A 10,727-nucleotide genomic window follows, 5' to 3' on the forward strand; every position below is an offset into this window, starting at 1 on the left:
TTCCTTTGTGGCTTTTGGAATTGGGCACTCTCTTGGGAAGTACATGAAAAGATGTGAAATTTAGAAAAAAAATCACTCATTCCTTGGAAACCATTATATCAAGAGTATCAATGATGTTTTGGCTGTGAAAATAGGAAATCTTACAAATGGGTTTAAACAATAAGGATATTTGTTATCTATCAAGGATCCCAGTTGCTGGCATTTTCAGGTTGGTTAATTCAGCAGCAAAATGAAGCCAGAGCTGTAACTTTTTCATCTCTCCCCTCTGTTGTGTCAGGTACTAGTTTCTGTCATCTTGTGATTGCACAGTGGCTGCTAGGAATGCACACACGTACACACACACACATACACACTCACACACTACTCCCAGAGACCAGAAGAGAAGCCTTTATCCTCCTGAATCTCTTTTTATCATGGAAGAAAACTTGCCTGGAAGAAAACTTGCCCGGAAGACTTTCCCTGAATTCCCTTAAGCCATCCCTCATAAAGGTAAGAATTCATTCCCTTGTTTTTCACACAAATATGCAGCAGAAATAGACACATGCTGGAAAGAAGTGCTTTTTAATGAATTTCTTCACAAGGGCACCATCCACTTTAGCAGGAGTTCAATCAATTTACATTTCACCAGGATTTTCATGAGACAACAAATTTATCAGCATCATACTTCTAATGTATTCTGTAATGTTTTGCTGCTTTGTTCTAGTTGTCTATTGCTGTGTAACAAATCACCCCAAACATGGCTTAAAACAATAATAATCATTTATTTTTTTTAATTTATTTATTAATTAAAAAAATAAGAAAAAATAAAACAACATACATGATCAGTAATTCACAATATCATCACTTAGTTGCATATTCATCATTTCTTAGAACATTTGCATTAATTCAGAAAAAGAAATAAAAAGACAATAGAAAAAGAAATAAAATGAACACAGGAAAATAAAAAAGAAAAAGATTATACCTACCATACCCCTTACCCCTTGCTTTCATTGATCACTAGCATTTCAAACTAAATTTATTTTAGCATTTGTTCCCCCTATTATTTATTTCTATTCCATATGTTCTACTCCTTTGTTGACAAGGTAGATAAAAAGAGCATCAGACACAAGGTTTTCACAGTCACACAGTCACATTGTCACAGCTGTATCTTTATTCAGTCATCCTCAAGAAACATGGCTACTGGAACACAGCTCTACATTTTCAGGCAGTTCCCTCCAGCCTTTCCGTTACATCTTGAATAACAATGATATCTACTTGATGCATAAGAATAACCTCCAGGATAACCTCTCAACTCTGTTTGGAATTTCTCAGCCATTGACACTTTGTCTCATTTCCCTCTTCCCCCTTTTGGTTGAGAAGGTTTTCTCAATCCCTTGATGCTAAATCTCAGCTCATTCTAGGGTTTTTCTCAATTCCTTGATGCTGAGTCTCCATTCATTTCAAGATCTCTATACCACGTTGCCAGGAAGGTCCACACCCCTGGGAGTCATGTCCCACATAGAGAGGGGTAGGGTGGTGAGACTGCTCGTTGAGTTGGCTGGAGAGAGGGGCCACATCTGAGCAACAAAAGAGGCTCTCTTGGGGGTGACTCTTAGGCCTAAATTTTAAGTAGACTTGACCTATCCTTTGCGGGGTTGAGTTTCATATGAACAAACCCCAAGACTGGGGGCTCTGCCTACAGCTTTGGTTGTCCACACTGCTTGTGAGAATATCAAGAATTCAACTTGGGGAAGTTGAATTTCTCCCTGTTCTCATACTCCCCGAAGGGGGCTTTGCAGATACTTTTCCACTCACTGGTCGAATCACTCTGGGATTCATCGGGGCATCACTCTGGACAAACCAGCAAAATCTCATGTCCTACCTGAGATTCCAAGTACTTATGGTGTTCAATCAAACTATCTACATAAGTTATATTAGGAAATGCACTAGTCAAAATATAAATTTTGTAACAAATAAACATTTTTTGTTTTAGTCTCACACAGAAGGTGACATTTTAAAATATTAATTACCATCTATTTTCAGTACCCTGCAATAATGATATTCCTTTGTTCTTCCTCATGCAAAAACATTTTTAAAATTGTACCTTGTACATTTCACTATTATTATACACTCTAGGCATTCCTAGATTATACCATCTCAATCTTTAACATCTATCTTTTCTTTCTGATTTCATTTATGTCCCCAGCCCTCCTCCCTCTATCATTCTCACATGCAGCTTCATTCAGTGTTTTAATTTAATTATATTACAGTTAGGTAGCATTGTGCTGTCCATTTCTGAGTTTTTGTATCCAGTCCTGTTGCACAGTCTGTATCCCTTCAGCTCCAATTACCCAATATCTTACCCTATTTCTATCTCCTGATGGTCTCTGTTATGAACAAAATATTCCAAGTTTATTCACTAATGTCAGTTCATATCAATGAGACCATACAGTATTTGTCCTTTAGTTTTTGGCTAGTTTCACTCAGCATAACGTTCTCAAGGTCCATCCATGTTGTTACATACTTCATAAGTTTATTCTGTCTTAAAACTGCATAATATTCCATCATGTGTATATACTACAGTTTGTTTGGCCACTCGTCTGTTGATGGACATTTTGGCTGTTTTCATCTCCTTGCAATTGTAAGTAATGCTGCTATAAACATTGGTGTGCAAATGCCCATTTGTGTCTTTGCCCTTATGTCCTCTGAGTAGATACCTAGCAATGGTATTGCTGGGTCATATGGCAATTCTATATTCAGCTTTTTGAGGAACCGCCAGACTGCCTTCCGGCACCATTTGACATTCCCACCAATGGTGAATAAGCGTGCCTCTTTCTCCACATCCTCTCCAGCATTTTCATTTTCTGTTTTGTTGATAATGGCCACCCTGGTGGGTGTGAAATGATATTTCATTGTGGTTTTGATTTGCATTTCTCTAATGGCCAGGGATGTTGAGCATCTCCTCATGTGCCCTTTGGCCATTTGTATTTCCTCTTCTGAGAAGCGTCTGTTCAAGTCTTTTTTCCCATTTTGTAATTGGATTGGTGGTCTTTTTGTTGATGAGTTAAACAATCTCTTTATAAATTCTGGATACTAGACCTTTATCTGATATGTCGTTTCCAAATATTATCTCCCATTGTGTAGGCTGTCTTTTTACTTTCTTGATGAAGTTCTTTGATGCACAAAAGTGTTTAATTTTGAGGAGCTCCCATTTATTTATTTATTTATTTCTTCAGTGCTCTTGCTTTAGGTGTAAGGTCTATAAAACCGCCTCCAATTATAAGATTTATAAGATATTTCCCTACATTTTCCTATAACTGTTTTATGGTCTTAGACCTGATGTTTAGATCTTTGATCCATTTTGAGTTAACTTTTGTATAGGGTGTGAGAGATGGGTCTTCTTTCATTCTTTTGCATATGGATATCCAGTTCTCTAGGCACCATTTATTGAAGAGACTGCTCTGTCCCAGGTGAGTTGGCTTGACTACCTTATCAAAGATCAAATGTCCATAGATGAGAAGGTCTATATCTGAACACTCTATTTGATTCCATTGGTCAATATATCTATCTTTATGCCAGTACCATGCTGTTTTGACCACTGTGGTTTCATAATATGCCTTAAAGTCAGGCAGCATGAGACCTCCAGCTTTGTTTTTTTTCCTCAAGATACTTTTAGCAATTTGGAGCACCCTGCCCTTCCAGATAAATTTGCTTATTGATTTTTCTATTTCTGAAAAGTGAGTTGTTGGGATTTTGATTGGTATTGCATTGAATCTGTAAGTGAATTTAGGAAGAATTGACATCTTAATTATGTTTAGTCTTCTAATCCATGAACACGGTATGCCCTTCCATCTATTTAGGTCTTCTGTGATTTCTTTTAACATTTTCTTGTAGTTTTCTTTGTATAGGTCTTTTGTCTCTTTAGTTAAATTTATTCCTAAGTATTTTATTCTTTTAGTTGCAATTGTAAATGAAATTCGTTTCTTGATTTCCCTCTCAGATCGTTCATTACTAGTGTATAGAAACACTACAGATTTTTGAATGTTGATCTTGTAACTTGCCACTTTGCTGAACTTGTTTATTAGCTCTAATAGTTTTGCTGTGGATTTTTCAGGGTTTTTGACATATAGTATCATATCATCTGCAAACAGTGATAGCTTACTTCTTCCTTTCCAATTTTGATGCCTTGTATTTCTTTCTCTTGTCTAAGTGCTCTGGCTAGAACTTCCAACACAATGTTGAATAACAGTGGTGATAGTGGAAATCCTTGTCTTGTTCCTGATCTTAGGGGGAAAGTTTTCAGTTTTTCCCCATTGAGGATGATATTAGCTGTGGGTTTTTCATATATTCCCTCTATCATTTTAAGGAAGTTCCTTTGTATTCCTATCCTTTGAAATGTTTTCAACAGGAAAGGATTTTGAATTTTGTTAAATGCCTTCTCTGCATCAATTGAGATGATCATGTGATTTTTCTGCTTTGATATGTTGATATGGTGTATTACATTAATTGATATTCTTATGTTGAACCATCCTTGCATACCTGGGATGAATCCTACTTGGTCATGATGTATAATTCTTTTAATGTGTGCTGGATTCCATTTGCTAGAATTTTGTTGAGGATTTTTGCATCTATACTCATTAGAGGGATTGGTCTGTAGTTTTCTTTTTTTGTAATATCTTTGCCTGGTTTTGGTATGAGGGTGATGTTGGCTTCATAGAATGAATTAGGTAGCTTTCCCTCCACTTCAATTTTTTTGAAGAGTTTGAGCAGAGTTGGTACTAACTCTTTCTGGAATGTTTGGTAGAATTCACATGTGAAGCTGTCTGGTCCTGGACTTTTTTGGGGGGGGAATTTTTAATGACTGATTCAATTTCTTTACTTGCGATTGGTTTGTTGAGGTCGTCTATTTCTTCTCACGGCAAAGTTGATTGTTAATGCCTTTCTAGGAACTTGTCCATTTCATCTACATTGTTGTATTTATTGGCATAAAGTTGTTCATAGTATCCTGTTATTACCTCCTTTATTTCTGTGGGGTCAGTGGTTATCTCTCCTCTTCCATTTCTGATCTTATTTATTTGCATCCTCTCTCTTGTTTTTGTCAGTCTTGCTAAGGGTCCATCAATCTTGTTGATTTTCTCATAGAGCCAACTTCTGGTTTTATTGATTTCCTCAACTGTTTTCATGTTCTCAATTTCATTTATTTCTGCTCTAATCTTTGTTATTTCTTTCCTTTTGCTTGCTTTGGGGTTAGTTTGCTGTTCTTTCTCCAGTTCTTCCAAGTGGACAGTTAATTCCTGTATTTTTTACCTTTCTTCTTTTTTGATATAGGCATTTAGGGTAATAGATTTCCCTCTTAGCACTGCCTTTGCGGTATCCCATAAGTTTTGATATGTTGTGTTTTCATTTTTGTCTGCCTCGAGATATTTACTGATTTCTCTTGTAATTTCTTCCTTGACCCACTGGTTGTTTAAGAGTGTGTTGTTGAGCCTCCATGTATTTGTGAATTTTCTGGCACTTTGCCTATTATTGATTTCCAACTTCATTCCCTTATGATCTGAGAAAGTGTTTTGTATGATTTCAATCTTTTTAAATTTGTTCAGACTTGCTTTGTGAGCCAGCATATGGTCTATCTTTGAGAATGATCCATGAGCACTTGAGAAAAAGGTGTATCCTGCTGTTGTGGGGTGTAATGTCCTATAAATGTCTGTTAAGTCTAGCTCATTTATTGTAATATTCAAATTCTCTGTTTCTTTATTGATCCTCTGTCTAGATGTTCTGTCCATTGATGAGAGTGGGGAATTGAAGTCTCCAACTATTATGGTGTTTGTGTCTATTTCCCTTTTCAGTGTTTGCAGTGTTTGCCTCATGTATTTTGGGGCATTCTGGTTTGGTGCATAAATATTTATGATTGTTATGTCTTCATGTTGAATTGTTCCTTTTATTAATATATATGATCCTTCTTTGTCTCTTTTAGCTGTTTTACATTTGAAGTCTAATTTGTTGGATATGAGTATAGCTACTCCTGCTCTTTTCTGGTTGTTATTTGCGTGAAATATCTTTTCCCAACCTTTCACTTTCAACCTATGTTTATCTTTGGGTCTAAGATGTGTTTCCTGTAGACAGCATATGGAAGGATCCTGTTTTTTAATCCATTCTGCCAGTCTATGTCTTTTGATTGGGGAATTCAGTCCATTAACATGTAGTGTTATTACTGTTTGGGTAGTACTTTCCTCTACCATTTTGCCTTTTGTATTTTATATGTCATATCTAATTTTCCTTCTGTCTACACTCTTCTCCACAGCTCTCTCTTCTGTCTTTTCGTATCTGTCTCTAATGCTACCTTTAGTATTTCTTGCAGAGCTGGTCTCTTGGTCACAAATTCTCTCAGTGACTTTTTGTCTGAAAATGTTTTAATTTCTCCCTCATTTTTGAAGGACAATTTTGCTGGACATAGAATCCTTGGTTGGCAGTTTTTCTGTTTTAGTAATTTAAATATATCATCCCACTGTCTTCTCGCCTCCATGGTTTCCGTCGAGAAATCTACACATAGTCTTATTGGGTTTCCCTTGTATGTGATGGATTGCTTTTTTCTTGCTGCTCTTAAGATCCTCTCTTTCTCTTTGACCTCTGACATTCTGACTAGTAAGTGTCTTGGAGAACGTCCATTTGGATCCATTCTCTTTGGGGTACGCTGCACTTCATGGATCTGTAATTTTAGGTCTTTCATAAGAGTTGGGAAATTTTCAGTGATAATTTCTTCCTTTAGTTTTTCTCCTCTTTTTCCCTTCTCTTCTCCTTCCGGGACACCCCCAACACGTATATTTGTGTGCTTCATATTATTATTCAGTTCCCTGGAGTCCCTGCTCATATTTTTCCATTTTTTTCCCTATAGTTTCTGTATCTTGTCGGATTTCAGATGTTCTGTCCTTCAGTTCACTAATCCTAACCTCTGTCTCTTGAAATATACCATTGTAGGTTTCCATTGTTTTTTTCATCTCTTCTACTGTACCTTTCATCCCCATAAGTTCTGTGATTTGTTTTTTCAGGCTTTCCATTTCTTCTTTTTGTTCATTCCTTGCCTTCTTCATATCCTCCCTCAATTCATTGATTTGGTTTTTGATGAGGTTTTCCATGTCTGTTCATATATTCTGAATTAGTTGTTTCAGCTCTTGTATCTCATTTGAACTATTGGTTTGTTCCCTTGACTGGGCCATATCTTCAATTTTCCTGGTGTATTTGTTATTTTTTGCTGGCGTCTAGACACTTAATTACCTTAATTAGTTTATTCTGGAGATTGCTTTCACTTCTCTTACCTAGGGTTTTCTTGCTGGGTGAATTTGTTGTCTATCTGTTCTTTGACCTTCAGTTCAGCTTTTTCCGGACCTCTAGCTTAGGTTTTGTTTAACAGAGGATAATTTTTCAGTTCTTGTTTTCTTGTTTCTTGCCCAGCTTGTATGGTGCCTTTTCCCTCCCCACCCTTAGGAGGGTCTACGTAGGTATTATAGACTCCAGCCGGGTTTTCCCAGACTAAACTGGCCTCCTATCAGAGGGAAGAAGTCACCTGCATCAGTTTTCCCTAGGGGTGAGACCCAGCAGGTCAAAAGACTTTCCTGTGAAGTCTCTGGGCTCTGTTCTTCTTATCCTGCCCAGTATGTGGCATGTCTGCCTGCAAGTCGCACCAGCAAAAGATGTTGCGGCACCTTTAACTTTGGAAGACTCTCCCTGCTGGGGGCATGGTGGAGACAGAGGAGAGGTTGTAGTCTGGTTTTAATGGCTTCAAATTGCCAAGCCCTGGGGTCTGAATTTCTTGAGAGGGAGTCCACCTGAGCTGAGCTTCATCCCTCCCCTGGGGAAGGCACAGGTGGGAGACAGCCCTGAAAGCAGCCCATTTCTGCCTATGCCTGGGGCAGTTGCAGCCCAAGAAGTCCTGCCACTGAATCCAGAGGCTGCCAAGTGTCCAAAGAAACACAGCCACTAAAACCTCCGTTTCCTCCCCTTTCCTCTTTTTCCATGAGCCCAATGAGTGACCTCCGCCTTGACCAGGTTAGAGTTCTTTCCTTTCCCTCTGGGAAGCCGCCTGTGGGGGAGGGGTGCCGGGCGCCAGCTGCCGTGGCTTGGAGAACTCACAGTTTTGGGGAGGCTTGCAGCTGCTCTAGCTGGTCCAGACTGGGGTACACTGTGTGTCCGGTCACTGATGTCTTCCGGGAGCTGTTCTGTACTGTTTCTGGTTATTTAGTAGTTGTTCTGGAGGACAAACTAAAACACGCACATTGCTAAGCCACCATCTTGGCCCCTCATAATCATTTATTTTGCTCACAGATTTGGGCTGCCCAGACTCAGTCAGCCAGTTCTCACTCAGCATCTCAGTGCAGTTGCATTCAGGCAGTAGCTTGGGCAGGGATCCTCTAGAAGGCCTCTTCACTCATATGTCCAGCACTTGGGCTAGAAAGACTCATATAATTCAGGCTAGAACAGCTGGGGCTCCTTGGACATTTCTCTCCTTCTATCATCCCCCTCTCTCCCTCTATAGGTACTGTCTCCATATGGTGATCTCAGGGTAGGTGGACTTCCTCTTGACAGCTGATGCTCTTTAAGTTGAGTGTTCCAAGAATAACTGTCAGCATTGGTGTAACCTTGAAAGTTATGTTACCAAAGCCCATGGATTCTTTTACCCAACATGCTCGATAAGCAATTTCTGAGACACCAGGGTTTCAAAGAGAGAAAGAGCTTATCTCTAGGTGTGTAGTAGGAGAGCAGATGGCCTAGTGACCCAAAATATGTTTCCCTGAGTATAGGGGTTCAAGGTTTTTAAGGATTTTAGCAAGCAGAGATGAGATCATTTCAAATAACAAGTTTAAAGCAGAAAAGGAGACAGTATTATCATTATCATTTCAATAAGAGAACATAAGCTGAAAGGAGGGAAGGCAGATCTATCACTTCAGTACTAAGGGTATAAGCCAAAAGGAAAGGAGACAAGTTATCTTTCAATAGCAGAGTCTGGCTGATAAGATTTACAAATGCCCATGGCTGAAACTTCTTAGTGGCTGCCTTCAAATTCTTCATTAGTCTTAGGGCCTGATCTAGTTTGCTAGCTGCTGGAATGTGAAATACCAGGAGTGGAACAGCTTTTAAACAGGGGAATTTATTAAGTTGCGATTTACACATTCTAAGGCTGTGAAAATGTCCAATCAAAGCAAGGCTATAGTAATGTCCAATCTAAGGCATCTAGGGAAAGATACCTTGGTTCAAGAAGGTTGATGACGTTCAATGTTTCTTTCTCTACTGGAAAAGCACATGGCAAACATGGCAATGTCTGCTAGTTTTCTCTCCAGGCTTCTTGTTTCATGAAGCTCCCTCAGGGGCATTCCCTTCTTCATTTCCAAAGGTCTCTGGTTGCATGGGCTCTAATGCTTTTTCCAAAATGGTTCCCTCTTAAAGGGCTCCAGTAAGATACCCCATCTTGAATGGGTCGAGACACATCTCCATGGAAACCACCTAATCAAAAGTTACCACCCACAATTGGGTGGGTCATATCTCTATAGATGATCAAAATGCTCCCACATGTCAATATTGAATGAGGATCAAAGGGCATGCTTTTGGGGGGTACATAACAGATTCAAACCATCACAGGGCCATTAGAGTAACAACTCTTACAGTCACAAAGGCACAAAATGAGGGCTTTTACAATCATTTCAGATATCAGGGCAGCTGAATTATGGTTTAGGGATTTCAGGTATTCCCTCTGTCTACTCTAACATATCAGAAAGCAAAAAGGAATATAATTCAGTAATCAAAATCATCCCTTAAATCCTAGTTTCTCAGTTACAGTTATGCAGCATCACTTGTGCTGTTTACTCATCAAGGCAGCTACCTAGGCCACCCAGGTTCAAGGAAAGGGAATATAGACTCCACCTTTTTATAGAAGTGTCGAATAATTGGTTGACATATTTTAATACTGTAGAAGGGGCATTTCCCAAATCTGGGTTCATTGCCTGGTGCAACTCACAGAAATCACACCGAACAGGGCTGAGGAGGAAAAAGAGGTTTATTTATACCAGCATGAGGACTGGGGAGAGTTCCCAAATCAGGTTCCCCCAAAGTAATTGTTCAGTTGGCTTTTATGCCCATCAGAGACAAAGAGAGATAATCAGGTAACAGAGGTCTGGAGAATTTCAGTAGTTTATTTTAGTGATTTCCTATTTCCTTTAGTATTGACATCCTATGACACCTGAGAACTCCCAATCTAGGGAGATAGATGAAAGGCTTATTCATATCTGGGAGGTCTGGGGTAATAAATCTTACTCAAGTCTGGGTACAGGCTTTACATTTATATACTGCTCCTTCGTGAGACTAAGAGCTCCCATTAATAGCCTGCTTTCAGGCTAAAGTTACATTCAAAGGCTGTTTTAAAGATCACATTTTAAGGCTACTTTACAATTTCCAGGTTGTTTACAGTTTAAGATTATATTTAAAAGTTACTGTTATAATATCACCATACAATTTGTGTTAATTTGCAAGAATATAATATACCAGAATTGGAATTGCTTTTTTAAAAAAGGAATTTATTAAGATGCAAGTTTATAGTTCTAAGCCTATAAAAATTTACAAACTAGAGCATCCAGTAAAAGATATCTGTAAAAGATATCTTAATTCAAGGAAGGCAGATGGGTCTCAAACACTTCTGTGAGCTGGATAGTCACATGGCTAGCATCTACTGGTCCCTTGCTCCTGGACTCCATTGCTTCCAG

This window comes from Tamandua tetradactyla, chromosome 5 (genome assembly GCF_023851605.1).
Source record: "Tamandua tetradactyla isolate mTamTet1 chromosome 5, mTamTet1.pri, whole genome shotgun sequence".
NCBI lineage: Eukaryota > Metazoa > Chordata > Mammalia > Pilosa > Myrmecophagidae > Tamandua > Tamandua tetradactyla.